The sequence below is a fragment of the Centruroides sculpturatus genome, unplaced genomic scaffold, assembly GCF_000671375.1.
Source record: "Centruroides sculpturatus isolate CEXI.00-Female unplaced genomic scaffold, Cexi_2.0 scaffold1447, whole genome shotgun sequence".
In the NCBI taxonomy this organism is placed as follows: domain Eukaryota; kingdom Metazoa; phylum Arthropoda; class Arachnida; order Scorpiones; family Buthidae; genus Centruroides; species Centruroides sculpturatus.
The window spans coordinates 86928-92927 of NW_019385631.1; the positions used below are offsets into that span (position 1 = coordinate 86928).

Below are 6000 nucleotides of genomic sequence, written 5' to 3' on the forward strand. Positions count from 1 at the left end.
TTTTGATTTTCACATGGTTGCCAAGATTTGTGATTTTCATAATAGATATTCACTTCAAATTCTCATTGAATCTTAAAACGTTAATTTTTATTTTGAAATAATAAAAAACAAATTTTTTGTTTACCAAATATATGGACCATTTATTTTGAAAGTGGTGTAAGTCTGTTTTTGGAAAAAATTGAGAAATTACATAATTTACATATACTGTACTTTAGTGTGAACTTATTATTTATCAACAATTCTCACTTAGTATTTTAAAATAACCATATGCTTTGATCAGTTGAAAATTGTAAATAACATTGCATAATCATTAATTATGAAAGGGGTGTAAGTCCATTTTCTGTAATTTAATTAAGCACTTATAAGAAAGGAATAAAACTATGAATTTTATAAGAAATAGACTTCTTCCTACACCAGAGGATTTACAATTCAGCACTCCAAACAACCTTTACAGCTCCAGTGGTATGTGTTTACACCTTAGCAAACGTTTTCAACCTCATCGAGATCTTCATCAGGCTACTTTAATGTGGAATTCAAATGTGTGTGGAATGTTTACGTGGCACGTGCATCAACTCCAGAGATGCGGTCGGTATATCTAGCGCGTGGAAGTTTTGTTATGAGGGAACTCATTTCCATAAATGATTGTGTATAATTCGTCTGCTTCTACCGTTGCACAAACTTGATATTACATGTACTTTACAGTTATTTCAGCATGTGTGTAACGTTCCATGAGTATTCTTAAATCTGTTTTTCTAAATTTTGAATCGTATATGTTCCGTTCCACACACGTTCGAATTCCACATTAAAGTAGCCTGATGAAGACCTTGATGAGGTTGAAAACGTTTGCTAAGGTGTAAACACATACCACTGGAGCTGTAAAGGTTGTTTGGAGTGCTGAACTATGAATTTTACCATCAAAAACATAATGTGATGGAAATAGATGAAATGAAAAACAAAATTAGTCACCTCTGCACCCAGTTATGATATTGTATGTATGAATATGTCATGACAAGTTGTATAATTGGAAATCAGCAAAGTATTCTTTAAAAACATATTCTTACAATCATTATTAATTTGATCATATCTAAATGTAGACCTGAGATTTCAAGTATTAAAGTATTTCTTGCAATTACTTTATCCATTTTTATAGAAGAAAATAATTTAATATTAACATCAAATAGTGATACAGGTAGGAAGTAATAATAAATCAATATTTTAATACAGTTTAAGATATTTTATTTTATTGTAAATATAATAACACAGAAATAAAGCCCATGAATTAGAGTCTTAGGATCAGAGGATGAGGATAATAATGATAAACTTGTCATAAAAATAGTTTAACAATAAGTAAACTATTTTTAATGTTGAGAATAAACAACACTGCAATAACAAAACAATACTAACACTAAAACTAAATGCACAACACTATTTTATTCTTATTATTTATAAACAAACTCAGAAAAAAAACAATGTATTGGGTTGAACTGAAAGGTCATTCAATTTTTAGAAAGAAATAAAATATACTATTTTGAAATAAATAAAAACCTTTAATTCACAATGTAGCCACCCTTCTGCTTGATAACCTTACGCCACCTGATGGGTAGTTTCAAAATTCTATCTGTGTAGAGTTGGGTGGGTTTCTGATTGAAGAAATTATTGATGTGATTTTTGATACCTTCTAAATATTGAAATTTATGCCATTTAAATTATTCTGCAATGAATGTAAAAGATGATAGTCTGAGGGAGCAATATCTGGAGAATATGCAGGGTGACTCAAAACAGCCCAATTAAAGTCTAGAAGTTTTTGGCGCACATTTAACGATATGTGCGGTCTTTTATTATCATGATGGAATATCACTCCCCATCAATTTGAAGTTTCAGACACTTTTGATGCACTACAGCATTTAGTTCATCCAGTTAGAGACAATATTTATTGGAATTAATTGTTTGGTTGTTGGGTAAAAGCTCATAATAAAGAACCCCTTTCCAATCCCACCAATTGAAATCATTACTTTTTTGGGATGCAAACCAGCTTTAGGTTGCGGCACTGGAGGATTACCTGGTTTACTCCAAGATCTCTTGCATTGAATATTGTTGTAAATGATCTATTTTTCATCTCCTGTGATTAATTGCTTTAAAAAGGGATCATCTTTATTGTGTTTTAAAAGTGAATCACACTCAGAAACACAATCAATAAGATTTCATTCACTTAATTGGTGGGGAACCCAAATATCATAACGGGAAGTGTATCCAAGGCTAGCCAAATGTCTGACAACAGATGTTTGGGATACTTTCAAGATGTTGGCTATTTCTTGTGTTGTTTTATTCCAATCATTTTGAATTAAAGCTGTTATGGACTCATCTTCTATGGTTGAAGGCTGTCCTGACAGAGGTGCATCTTCAAGAGAAAAATCTCCCTCCCTCAATTTTGAAAACCATTTCTGGCATGTTTAATCAATCAGTAACTGCATCCTCGCTATAAAAACTCAAAAAAGATATGTGCATATGTCATATTTTTTCCTTTTCAGAAATAATAGAGCATGAGTTGTTGAAAATGCACCTTTTTCCATTTTAATGGTTTTTCCTTTAAAAGATAACAAAATTTTAAAAAATAGTTGTAATTAAACTTATGAAATAAATAAGCAAATATTCGTAATGTCAACCTAAACAAGTTAAAACTTGATAAGCACGAACGAACTTTTGGTTCAAACCAATATTACAAGTGAAATTGAATTTTAGATAATTGAAATTATCTTAATGACTTTTAGAGTTCAATAATTATGAAAGTGGTATAAGTCTGTTTACAACTGATCCATAAAGAATATATTAGTTAAGTTAAATTCACAGGTAGGGTTTCTCATTTTCCGATTTTTTGCTTGTCCTGATAATCTGGGAAAATCATGGGATATAATTAATTGTTTTTAAAATAAATCTTAAAATTGAATGATATAATTATTTTTAAATAAGTTGAATTTTTTATTATACACACTCCGGTGTGCGTGTAGAAGTCATATAGAAGTTATAATTATTTTTCATTTTTTAAGTAACTTAATATGTCCTGCAACCTCCAAAAGTAATAATAATAATAATAATAATGCTTTGTAAAATATGTATAAAAAATTACTTTTGAATTGTGTAGAAATTTTCACAAATATTGTAATACTTCTTTTTCTCTCTAGTATTCTTGATTTGTCTACCTTGGCTGCTTTAATAGCAGCATCAAGTTTATAGCACGATAATTTGGTAGTTCATTTGGCTTTAATAATCAGGTTTATGAAGAAAACTTCATACTTTGTACTTTTTTATATCCTTGCCCAATTCACACAACCTGGTATAATGCAATTATTGAAGTTACTGGACATGGTTAAAAAATTAATACAACATAAGCACAATTATTCCAGATATTACAGGTTCTGACAAGTAAAGAATTTTCAGAGTCCTGTCACAAATAGGCTATATATTGATTATTAACAATCTGTGACTTGCCATAAGTAAAAATTTAAAAATCTAATAAATAGGCTTAAAATTAATAAATACAAATATATTCTGACAGTTTATGGGTTAATTATACTTTCTATTTGCAAAATTTTCTCAACTCTAACAGAAAATAAGAAAAAAGTGAAATTTAAAGAAATTTGTGGGATTTCCTGTATTAAAAAAAGCTAGGATCCCAGATTTTTCGGATCCTGGGATTCTGTTGGAGAAACCCTACATACAAATCATTTATGTAATCAACTTACATATTTCTAAATTTATAGAAACATTGCCAAATCTAGTACACTTTATTTATATTTTTAATTCAAATAAAATGCAAACCTTTAAGTATCTCAAAAGAAGAAAAACTAGATTTACACCACTTTCAAAATAAATGGTTATATGTATATTTTTTAATAAACATTTTTCATAAATGTTTTATAAAAAGTAAATAAATAAAAATTAAATCTTGGATTTAAATCATCATTTTGTTATTTGAAATTACAATAAATAAATAAATAAGTTTTATTTACATGAATTTCATCTTGCCGTCACATTAGTTTGAGACTGCATCTGATATAATGATACTGAACTATTGTTGGAAATTCAAGATTTATGTTTTTAAATGAATTACAGAATACCATATAATTTCTTGTAAATGAATTCCTAGTTGAATTTACTTTAAATGCATGTAATCTAAATTAAATATGCTTTACTTGATTAAAACAAAAGCTTAAGCTTAAAAGTTTACATTCTGTAAGGAATAAAAGGTCTGTCTGGAAAGTTTGTGAACTTTGAAAATAGAAGTTGTTTGCATTTACCTAGAAGCTAGTCGGTTTTGTCAAAGTAGTCCCCTCCTGAGTTTATGTACTGAATTTATCATTTCTACCTTGAAAAAAACGCTTCTTGAAATGCTTCTTCTGAGATGATGTGCAGCACCGCTAGTGAATTTTCCTTAATGGCATCAGTAGGTTCAAAATGATGACATTTGAGAGCAGATTTTAATGTCGGAAACAAAAAGAAGCCTGCTGGAGTTTAGTTTGAGGAATTTGGAGGTTGGAGAACAAGTGGCATTGAGTTCTTGACCAAAAACTCTGTTATCAGCAGTGTTGTGTGGACAGGAGCATTGTCACTATGCTGTTCTCTCCAAGCAGTCTGATTTTTCTTTCACACTGCTTTATGAAGACATTTCATCACTGCCAAATGGTACTCTTTATTTACTGTCTTTCCTTTTGGAAGAAATTCCTGTTGAATGGCACCAGAATTTGTTCAATTCTGATGAGCAAAACAGTGAGCAAGATCCACATTTGACTGAACTTTTCATACCTTTTTGAGTCTATATCCATAGACCCATGTCTCATCTAGGGATTGCAATTGCTGGATCCCTCATCCAGCAATCCAGCTGGATCCAGCACATTTTTCAGCCTGTTGGATCCAGCACCAGGTGCTGGATCCAGCACTGCGGATCCGCAAATACTCAATTAACTTTCTAATTAATGGCGCAAAAGTCTACATTGTCGATCTTTCCACTTTGCTATGTGCGCTATCACTTGGTGGCGAGAGCAATGTTGCCGTTCAGTGTAGCACGTGATACGCCCCCTCTCTACACCGCACCGCCCGCCCTTTTACCTCTGCTGATCTAATTGCCAGTTGACTTTCCGCTCTCACCAAATAAAGTGTCTTCACGCTAAATAAAATAAGTAACTCCTATCCTAGTCCTGGTGCATAATTCTAATTTATGGTTGGTTGTGACGTCAATGAATCACATGATGGAATGATTGCAGTTTAAACTGGTCGTAGAAGCTCTCTGCAGAAGAGTCAAGTTTGATAACTGCTGACCCAACCCTGAAATTTGTCTTAGACAAACTAAAAAGCCAGGACACAATCTTGAGTGCCAACCTTTCCGAGGCACTCCACAAAAGAATCAGAGAACGGCGTCTTACCGAGGTCACAGGGATGCTTATTTACATACAGAACCCGAAGAAGTATGACCAAAAAGTTAGAAAGCTTTATCTTTCATATGCTGAAAAAATGTAATGCGCCAGGAGGTGAAAAATATGCTGAATCATTTAAATACATATGTAGTGGAACCAGCAGCAATGGCAGAGGATATTACGGAGGTGGAAAACAATGATCCAGATAACCCGGATTTCCTGAATTTCACATTGGAACAAGAATTAGAGATCCAACTAAAGCGTGAGAAAGAAAACTTCATGAAATGGAAAGAAACTAGTACAGTTGTCCCTTGATAATCCGACAGGTATGGGACCAAAGGTGTGTCAGATTACCAAAAGTGTCAGGATTACCGAAAATAATTACATATTTCGCATTGTTTTGCTAGCAGTAGCCTACAATATTCTCTACTCCAACTGTTCGAACAGAACTGCTCACATAAAAAACACGAAATGTGTGTCATCGAGTAAGAATTGGATGGGGAGATTCACATCGCGACATGCTTCTGTGCAAGCAGACACGTAACGGGGACGGGTACCTTGACGGGAGGTGCGTCGGACTACTGAGCATGTC

The 6000-nt window shown here is 32.3% G+C and overlaps 1 protein-coding gene across 1 annotated transcript in view; it reads left to right on the forward strand.

Moving 5' to 3' along the window:
- The window catches only part of LOC111640746 (vacuolar protein sorting-associated protein 13A-like), a 188095-nt gene that overhangs the window by 86889 nt on the left and 95206 nt on the right, over positions 1-6000 (forward strand). The gene's annotated exons all lie outside the window — the stretch shown is intronic.